This window comes from Tupaia chinensis, unplaced genomic scaffold (genome assembly GCF_000334495.1).
Source record: "Tupaia chinensis unplaced genomic scaffold, TupChi_1.0 Scaffold000093_1, whole genome shotgun sequence".
Lineage (NCBI taxonomy): Eukaryota > Metazoa > Chordata > Mammalia > Scandentia > Tupaiidae > Tupaia > Tupaia belangeri.
In genome coordinates, this window is record NW_006159555.1 from 996,395 (window position 1) to 1,007,390 (window position 10,996).

At 39.6% G+C, this 10,996-nt stretch overlaps 1 long non-coding RNA gene across 2 annotated transcripts in view; it reads right to left on the reverse strand.

Moving 5' to 3' along the window:
- Positions 1-8,899, reverse strand: part of LOC114006838 (uncharacterized) — a 24,569-nt gene extending 15,670 nt beyond the window's left edge. For both annotated transcript variants that reach the window (XR_003548515.1, XR_003548514.1), the window contains exon 1: positions 8,843-8,899. This is a non-coding gene — a long non-coding RNA (uncharacterized LOC114006838). The remainder of the gene's footprint in view (positions 1-8,842) is intronic.
- Positions 8,900-10,996: the final 2,097 nt, after the last annotated feature.

The window sequence follows — 10,996 nt, forward strand, 5'->3', positions numbered from 1 at the left end:
TCTCTCTCTCTCTTCTCTCTCTCTCTCTCTTTCTCTCTCTCTCGTGCCTGTGCCTTTTAAAAAAATCGGGATCAGCAGATGGCATAATAGCTATGTCACTGGACTCCCACATGGCCTGTGGTTGGAGTCCCAGATCTGGTGGCTTGAAACTCACTCCGGACACGTGTGTGTGTGTGTGCCCAAAACCCTGAGAGGAGAATGGAGGAGACGGGACTATGGCATGGCCATCCCCCTTGGGGGGTGATTTTCACTTTCTGTCTTTTTGACTCTCTCTTTTTTTCTCTCTCGCTGTCTCTCTGGCGAGTGCAAGTGCCCTATGGCAAGAATTTTTCTAAAAATAAATAAATAGTAAAAAATAGATACCCTTCTAACAAACTGGTCAAATGGGCATGAGAAGGTGTTATCAGGCTCAGACTCCACAAGCTCAGTCTGATCCTAGGCTCTGCCATTTACCAGCCTTGTTACATCCAGCAAGTCCTTCAACCTCTCTGTTGAGTTTCAGATTCTTACCTATTCAGCTCACTGTATCTGTAAAGAGTATATTAGCACCTGCCCTCTCTATTTCATAAAATTCTGAGAATCAAATTTAAATACTGATTGAAAACTTTAAAACCCTAAGGTAGGCATTGGGCATCTTCATTTTTAATGGCTACATGGACTCAAATCTCTTTCACTCAGCTTTCAAGGAAACAGGGCATATGTTGAGAACGAGTTCCAGAGTCCATGTTCAAATTCCAAATGTAAATCTCAGCCCCGCAAATAAATCTTGGGAATTTACTGATGACCCCGTTTCTCCAGCGTAGGAGCAGAACAAAGAACTCACTTTGTGGAGCTGAGGTGCCACACATGATGATAGGCTAACAGTGGCTTTTTTCTAATCCCATAGTTCCTTCCCACCAAAACATGAAATGATCTGATGGCTTTGCAGCAAGATCTTACCCTGTGTATATACATCTACCAAGCCATGCTAAAACAAACACAAAACCCAGCTTTTCCGAGGACACAATTTACAGAAAATATCCTTCCAAATGTTTTGACTTTCATACTGTTCAAAATACACACCAGTATAAGTTAAAACAAAAATTGACAAGTAGTAAACTTTTTAAAATTCTGACAACTGACATATAAGAACTTTCTCTCAGGGACCAGCAGTTGGCGTAATGGCTATGTCACTGGACTCCCATGTAGTCAACTGTGGTTCAAGTCCCGGACCCGGTGGCTTAAACTCTCGCGGGGTACATGTATGTGTGTGCCCAGGATCCCAAGAGGAGAATGGAGAAGGGATTGCGGTGGGGGGTGGGGGGGGTTGATTTCTCACTTTCAAGCTGTCTGTTTCTCTGGCGAGGACACGTGCCCTATAGCAAAAATCTCTCCAAAAAAAAAAAGGAACTTTCTCTCATTAGCAGTTACTTTACATATCTATGAATGAGTTCCTTCATTTTGTCATTAAAGAAGTTAGTTGAAAATTAAGGAGTAGTAAGCAAAACTCATACACTCCAGTTTCACCTGTAAAATGTAGAAAAGCAGAGTTTGCTAATATCACAGATATTTTAAGTAGTGAAGCAACCTTTTTTTCCTTTTATTAATAGACGTCAAGTTCTAAGTGCCAACCACAGATGATAAGCAATAGTTTAAACACTATAGAAAAAAAGAAAGGCCTCTAGGAAAATTTGCTTTGGGGGCATGTATGAATCTTCCAGTGTCACAGCTAATTTTTAATTTTATGACACAAACAAGACTACAATTCAGATCAGAGTCTTATATTTTTCACAGTGACAAAAACCTAAACATACCTCTTAAAACCTATCCAGTAGCCACGGCCTCCCAGAATTAGCAGGATTACAAGAGGTGGGTTCAGTTTTTCTGACTGTGCTGATCAACCTAACAGTTTGCAAGCCTCAGAGGTAGCTACATTCTCAATGGACAAACGGAGAAAAATGCCTTGAGGCAAAGTAGTAGGCGGCCGAGCCTCGTCTGCCCAAGAACTGCTCTAAATCAATTTAAAAAGGAAAAACCGGATGACTATGTCAGCTGCTGAGTTCTGGTCTGTGTTTGATGTACTCGGCAAGAGGAATGATGCGAAGTTATCAGAGTTCTTAGAAGGAAGTAGAATCTTAGAAAAGCTGAGATGTGCAATTTTTTTCTTTTTGATAGATAAGGAGGGCAAGCTTGTGGCCAACCCATTAAATAGTTTACTGGAAATTGTTCAGACGTTATTCCCCTGCTCTATTTATCTTTATATAGATCTTCACTTCTACTAGCGCCACGGACAGTTTTCCATCAACTTTAGTCCTTTGCAGGGTAACTTTTCAATAAACAAACACGGAACCTGTGTGGACTCCACCTTCAGCCCTTGGTAAAAGCACCCAGAATCGTCTGCACAGGATCCTAGCCTCCCAGCGTTAACCACCCACGTGATACTCAGGATGTGCCAGCCCCAGGAGCCATTCAGCTAATACTGCAAGACGTCCTGGGAAAGAACAACTCCCAACACTTGTGCCCAGGCCTCCGGAAACAATTTCTGTGGCTCCAGGAGTCGTAGCTTTTAACAAGCTCTCTGGATCAATGTTAACATGCTCAAGTTTGAGAATGCACTGCCCTATAGCACTTCCTTCTTTAACTTTCCATGCATATGGACCTCTTTGGGAATTCTGTTAAAATGCAGATTATGGTTCAGTAAATTGGGAAGTGGAGGTACAACGAATCTGCATTTCTAACTAGTTCCCAGGCGAAATCACTGCAGCTGATCCATGGATCACACTTACGAACAGCAAGACCTCGGGAACAGAGTCCAGTGTTTCTTTGCTGTGTACTGTAATAACTGATTAGCAATTCCATTTGGGGACCAAGATGTTGAAGGATGTAGGGTAAGAGGCAGTCACTGCCCAAAATACCTTCTCATCTTATTAATATTTTAGGAAAGCTCATTCTTTTCATGTCTATGCTCTTCAATTTAGATAGTAAGTGCCACTGGAAAATGTGTTTGAACATTTCCAGTTATCATTTCATATGACACTGCTCAGTTACTGAATCACAGCCCTGGTACCTGGAGGTCTACAGTTCTAATCATGCAGTGAGAGCTGAACATTAAGTCAAGTCAGTTGCTCCTCTTTTACCTGCGTTCTTCCCCTGCTAAATCAAGGCACTAATAGCAGCCAATCCACAGGCTTACAGACACCTATGGATGCCACATGCCTGACCAATAGGAGACAGTAAAAACAGAAACTGACACAACTGCTACCAAGATACAAATCATCTACACACCGAGATCAGTAAGATAACTATGTGTCTTCCACAAGCGCTCTCATCTCTGAAGGCAGAATAGTTTTCAATCTGGACTTGGATCCACTGAAAGCTTTCAAGAAAGCTTTCAGATCAGAGATGTGTGTACCACAAGACATAAAGAATAATCTGGGCTTTAGCCCCAAAGTAGGCCCCTGATTATGCACTAGTTACCAAACACCTCATTTATCGTATGCCTACCTGGAAACAGAGAATGTGCCTTTCCATTTTATTTAGAAATGATGAAAGATTCTAAGCTATTTCTATTTTATTAGGGGTTTGTCTCCCTAAGCCTCAGGTTTTTCTATCTGTAAAATGGGGATAATAGATACCTTTCAGAATTAACTTGAAAATTGACAATAACCCATATGAAATGTCCAGTGTAGTGACTTATTCATGGTTGACTCTTAACAAAAGAAAGCCATCACAACAAGATAGTTTTATATGATCAGAATCTAATGCAGAAATAAGAGAAAGTTTTGCCCAAACAGAACTCCATACTGTATTTATATCAGTATTTTTTTTTGAGTGGTTTTTGCTATAGAACAGACAGACAGAAAGCGAGAAATTACCCCCCAGGGGGTATGGTCACGCCGCAATCCCTTCTTCTCCATTCTCCTCTCGGGATCTTGGGCACACATGCACACGTGCCCGGCATGAGTTTTAAGCTACCGGGTCTGGGATGCGAACTGCGGTCGACTACGTAGGATGCCAGCAACATAGCCATTATGCTAACTGCTGGTTCCGTTTATGTCAGTATTTTTGAATGCTTATCTTTAGGTACTTGGATTTGATCAAGAAATGTCATTAGTCAAGCCATAAATTCTAAACAGGGAATATTCTATTATTAAGAGTAAATTCAGAGAGACCAAATTACTTTTGGGCTAGTAGTTCGCTAATATTTCCACCAAGAAAGGGACAAGTTACAAAGACTTATAAGTATAAATATATACTCAAATAGTCACTGGGGACCCCTGAGATACAGTACCAAATGCATATCAAATTTTCCTTATGTTATCTTTACGGACATGCACTTAGACACAATTCAGTCATAGGACCAATTTACATACTGCCCAAGAAAATGGATATTTTAAATTAACTATTCATTGTCTCTAACCTTATGTGAGAAATGTTCACACTTGGAAAATTTTCTTATTTGAGGAGAATATAAAGAGAATGTGGAATTAATTCATTGGGTGTGCAGATTTACATAGGTTCCTGAAACATAGTAATCCCTTTCCCCTATTTTTCATTATGTTCTTGTGTTGCAATTTAGGTATTATTTTTCCATCTTGATTCAACCTCATAATGAACCAGCAAACCTGAAATGCCAAAGCAGCATGGATACTATCTGCATTAACTTCCTGATGGGGAAAATAAGTTCCGGATGAACCTGGTCTCATACCCAATCCTGAGCAGGTGGCAGTTCCTCAGACTCAATTCTTCCCTTTTATGTATTCTACCACATTCGGAGCACTCGAGATGTACAACGCACTGTGGTGGGCGTAGGAAGAAAGGCATACAAAGTGGAATCACAGACAGACCCACCCCAAGGAATTTTCCAGTCTCTAAGGTTAAAAGATGAACACATGTATCTATGTAGTACAGACTCTACCCCGGAGCCCCTGGTGCTGCGGGGTGACCCAGCTGGACTCTTTTCCAAGAGATGTCTGTTCAACAGCAAAATGAAACCACCCAAATTATTTAAGGATAAAATCAAGTATTTCTATCATGGTCACCCACAACTGACCATTACAATGTAATGTGCCATTAGGACTGCAGGTCATGAACTCAGGTGACAAACTTATGACCCTTGCTCAACAATTTACGAGTTGTAGTTCCTGGGCAAAGTTTTTTTGCTTCTGCAAAAGCAAATTATCGGGGGACTGGTAGATTATGTAATGGTTATATCACTGGACTCCAACGTAGTCAACAATGATTCAAGTCCTAGACCTGGCAGCTTAAAACTCACAGCTGGCATGTGTGTGTGTGCATGCATGCCAAAAAACCTGACAGAAGAATGGAGAAAGGATTGCAGTGTGGCCCATCCCCCTGAGGGGTGATTTCTCGCTTTTTGTCTCTCTTTTCTCTGGGGAGTGCATATACCCTACACAAAAACCTCTCTTAAAAAGAAAAAAGAAAAAAAAAAAAACAGATTATTAGAGTACCTCTCTTAGGATGTTAAGTGAGATACTATTCATAACAAGTGTTTGGCATGGTGTTTCACACAAAACATGCAGTGAAATGTTAAGTTCTCTGGGTGAAGACTAGGGAAGAAACAGACACCCACAGGCTTCTTTAACCCTGAAGAGGATATAACAAAGGAGTAGGAAAAGGCAGAGTAAGAATATCTCCAGTTTCCTGTATGTTCTTTAGCCAGTTCCAACCACTAACCTACTATGTGTCTATCTTAGCTGAGAAAGCTCCCTCTACTATGGAGCCTATCTGGAACTCATACTAGAGCCACTAAATCAGAAACCGGGGGTGAGCATCAAGCATCCATATTAACAAGTTCCAAAGGGGAGTATCATGTATACCTAGAAGCTTGAGAATCATTAAAGAAGAAAAAACATCTTGCAACTATTTCAATATTTTTAAGTATGATTCAGCTAAGATTTGATGTTTTCCTTTGAGGCTAATATAAGCTGCCTAGTCTTCAAAATCTCAGCATCACTATCCAAAATTCGATTTCATTTCGAAGTCTTCCAGATGGACTTCTTCCAAATTTGTCAGCATCCTTTGTCCCAGAGCTTCTGGTTTATTGTGATGGAAAGCAGAGGTACACAGAGGTGCCCTGGTCTGTCTGCTCAGACCTCTGGCCAACCTATCTAGCCTCACTCTTGGTTCTATACCCTTCTTATCTCACTTACTCAAATCTCTTTTAGGTTCCCAACTAATTCACCTAAGATAATGTTACCATATTGCTTTTAAGTACCTATATAATCAAGTCTGAGTATTAAAAAAAACTTTGTCTAATAAAGATACTTCAATTCTAAGTGTTTTCTGTCCTGGAATATATTGGTTAGGTTTCTAAAACAGTTAAAATGGAAGAAAAGGTCTCAAGGAGTTTGAAGAAACAAAAAAAAATCCATTAACAGTTCATATTAATATAATTATTTAACCTTCTTCAGAAGGAAAAGGGAAGAAAGTCTTCAATTTCCTAAAAATTTTGGTCATCAATTCAAACAATACTTCAGTATCATTTAAAAAGAAGGATGCCCAAAAAGAGAGAAAAGTATTTACGGAAAATTTCATTAAAATTACTAGGTGATGGGACTAGCAGATGGTGAAATGGCTACGTCGCTGGACTCCCATGTAGTTGACCACGGTTCAAGTCCTGGACCTACCTGGTTCCCTAAACTCACACCAGGTGCGTGGGCATGCGTACCCAAGATCCCGAGAGGAGAATGGAGGAGAAGGAACTGTGGCATGCCCACACCCCCCCCCAAGGGGTGACTTTTCACTTTCTGTCTCTCTGTCTATCTTTCTGGCAAGAGCATGTGCCCGAGAGCAAAAACCTCAAAAAAAAAAAAAAAAGATAAAAAGATAAAATTACTAGGTGAATTTTAAATTTTCCAGTGTTCATACCTCTCCCACTACATGAAAATGTTTATCGAAGGGTGATGTGATTAAAGAAGAACTATTTCACTTAACTTAGTAATAGATCCAAGCTGGCTGATCAAATAGATCGCCATCTGGTCAATCAATCACCATTTGAAAGGCTGCTCTAAAAATATCTTCATATAAGTGTCTTAAAAATCTCATTGAAATTAAATGGTATCTATCTAATGTATGCTAGCTAACAGGAAACAAATTTTCGATGTATTTAGACTGGTGCTTATAATAAAATTACCCAAATTGTCTAAGATTCCCAAATTATTTCCCTGCCCAAAGAACTAGAGGTAACATATTCTAATTTCACTCTACCAAGAAGCCATCATAGTCATGTGCAGTAGAGCAATCGCTACAGGCCTTTAAAACACAGGTGAGTCCATCGTCTTGCTTCAGTCAGCAGTAAAGTATACAAAATATGCATTTTCTGATTCACACAAAGTAAATGGCTGTAGTACAGAAAAGCAAGCAGGTGGCTGGCTACTTACCAACTCTGAGACCACCTACTTGTCTGCAGAGTGGGGACAATACAGAAAGCCCTGCCTCAGAGGTCACTGTGAGATTCAAATGAGAAAATGTATGTAAAGACATGTGAATTCTCAAGCAGCCAAATTAAATAGGCGTAAAAATAACCCTATACCAAAATATCCTCTACCAAAATGATATTCAAAGGCAAAAGTACAGACACTAGAAAAATAATGAAACAACTCCTTCATTTGAGTTGCTGTTTCTGAAGCATCAGGCACTAAACTGGAGCCAAGATTCTCTAAGCAGCTACTCTTTCCAAAAGACATAAATCAATGGGCACCAGATTGTATCTGTGGATCTATTCCTCATACTTGCAGCACATACAGATTATCCCACAAAAGCTCCAACAAGTCAAAAGCAGCAAACAAGAAGTAAACACAAAGGATACAATTCCTGAGAAAACAGCATAATGTTTTGGAATGAGTCACAATCAGGTTTGCATGGGAAGGACTCAGAGAGAAAGGAATGGTACATGTTCTTTCTGCATATATAGCCACAGCCATTCCGGCTTGCACAAAGCAGCAAGGTGTTTAAGTGACTCTGATCAACACAGCATGCTGATGATCCCACTGTACATTTGATTTGGCTCAGGATCACCCAATCGAATTTGCTAACACAGTAGACTCCAGAAGAATCACCTATTAAAAACAATACAAATACAGACTCGAAATGTGCATAAGGCCTTTTGTGATCTCTGCTGGAGCTTATAGTATCTAACAGCTGCAACTGTGACTGTTCTAGCTAATTGCTCTCAGCAACAAAAATAAACAATCGCTCCAGGAAGAAGACTGTACCCGCCAAATATTAATGAATTTTTTAACAGTGAGAAATCTCAAATCTTGGTTTAAAAGCCTTGCTACTGCTTAAAAAAAAGTCTCAAAGAACAAATACAGGGTTAAAGAGACCCAGAAAGAAAGTCCTTATTTGGTATTTAATCAGTTCCCCCCTCCTACCCCACACCCCAAATAGGAAAAAAAGGAATGTGCCTTGCATTTGGAAGAATTTAAGCAATCTGAGATATTTTAACTCATGTATAACTTTTTAACATATGGGGGAAAAGAGTCGCACTGATTGGAGCTATTTTTAAAGCACAGCTCTACCGTAAAAATAGACATTTACTCATAAGGATGCTTGAATAGAGAACAAGTCCAATCTACGTCTCATTGTTAAGAAAGGGGTGAAAAAAGGCTGTCGTGCTTTCTGGAGAGCCATTTCTGGTCCGCTTGTGATGTCATGGTAGGATCCAGGTGCACTCTAACGAGCATCTTTCAGTCTCGTCAATTCTTTTAAAAGTGCTCTTCTACCATCAGCTACTTCTCTGAGCACATGCAATAAGAAGCCTGTATTTACTCAGACCTTTGCAAGAGAGAAGATCACTGCAATCAGAGACCCAAGGAAAAAAGAAAAAAAAATTACTCACCCACAATTGGGTTCAGCGTTGTCCTCTCCTCTGAGTTCCCATTAGGAAAGAGAGCATTTTCCTTTGCTAAGAAAAGAAAGGACAGAAGTAGTTGACTTATCAGTAACTATGACATCTGTCTATCCTCTGCCCCTAAGAGAAAAAGTAGCTTCATACTTCTCTCTGCACACAGGACCCTGATGCTCAGCTGATGCTTGCAATCGAACTGCCCACCTAAGACAGTCGAGCAGTCGTTTAGCCATCAGCACCCCAAACTGAGCCTTGGTGAGACAACCTCAGTTCCTGGACTTTGCTTTTTGCCTTTACAAAAGCTCGGAGGGATAGAATTGTAATAAAAAAGTGTGCAGAAATCCTGTTTTTATGACTCCCTGACATAATCATAGCAACTATTAATACAATGAAAACCAGACAACAGCTTTCATTTGACATGGCATAAAATCAAATCAGAAGAGTCTTACTTTATGTCTGGTAAATGATTTTTCTATATATTCATAGAACAAAATTTTTAAAAGCAAATTTGAATATTTAAAACATTCAGGAAAAAGATTATATATAATCACAACCTAAAGTGGCAGAGACAAAAGTACTCAAAAATGTTTTTCATGAAGACTACTAAGTAAAGTTTAACTTATACTTTCTGTATTTAATCAGTTTTCCTCAGTGGTTGTACTATTAATGAATGAAAATGAGAGGATGCAAATTATATTGAGTATATCATAATAAAGGTCTCAGATTGATAATCCCTTACCTGAAATGCTTGGAAAAGAAGTGTTTCAGATGTCAGATATTTTCAGATACTTGCATGTATGCAAATGAGTTATCTTGAAAATGAGACCCAACAAGTCTAAATGCAAAATTCATTTACGTTTCAAAATATACCTAATACACATGGTCTTATGGTAACATCCTATGTTATTTTTGTATTGTAGCGTTTGGACTAAGATCTGTCACGTGAAACCATGTGAGGAATTTTCTACTTGTGGCATCCTATCACCATTCAAATGTTTTGATTTTGGAGGATTTCAGATTTACAGATTAGAGATGCTCACCTGTACACATACTTACCTATCTTCTGCTTCTAGATGCCATACACATACTGCAGGATTTGCAAGGTTTCAGAAATCTGACTCACAAAAGGGCAGTTTAACTTCTATATTAACATCTTCACTGATAGCGAAGGGCAGAGATTTTTGTTTGTTTGTTTTTAAGGGTTTTTTTTTTTTTTTTTGCCATAGGGTACATGCACTCATGAGAGAGAGAGAGAAAGAGGAAGGGAGGGAGGGAGGGAGAAATCACCCCACAGAGGGGATTGCCACACCGCAACGCCTTCTCTGTGCTTCTCCTGGGATCTTGCGCATGCACACACAAACACCTGACGTTATTTTAAAGCCACCAGGTCCAGAACTTGAACCATGGTTGACCATGTGGGAGCCTGGTGCCTTAAGCACCACACTACCTGCTGGTCCCAAGGGCAGAGTTGTAAGAGTTAGGAAAGAAGGATTAAAGAGCCTAGTCTTGAGCTAGCAAAACAACCTTGGAGGAAAACGGGCTCAATGCCACAATCCTCCATTGGTTTTTGCCATAGGACGGGAGCCACCAAGCCCAAAAGAAACTTGGAGAACCTTAACTTCTCTGGGCCTGGCCCACACGTCTATAAAATAGGGTACTGAATGAAACCCCTGATGGTCTTCCCAGCTCAAATCTAGAGTGAAAAGTAGACATAAATTCCTCAGCCTGAAAACACAGCATAGCAAGTACTTGATACACATTTACAGAAAGAATTACAAAAGTTAAGAAAATAAAGTATGATTTAAAATAGAGCTTTCCATTCCCTGTGCCATAGTGAGCCTAGGCCTACAGGTGTGTTGAGATATTGTTCCCTGCAGAACAGAAGCCTATGATAGGAACAAGCTTAGGAAGCACAACTTCTTAAATGTACTACCATGATAGCAGAAAATAAATCAGGGTACATTGCAGACTAAATTTACAAGAAGTTTTCATCACCTTTGTTTAAGAGACAGAATGTTTGCCTTATTATCTTAGGTCATCTAATCTTAGATACAAAGCATGGTAGCAATTTATTTTAAGATACGAAAAAAAAGCTTTCCTTATGCAATGTACTTCTCTAAAAGTAACTCCTTAACATAATACTTT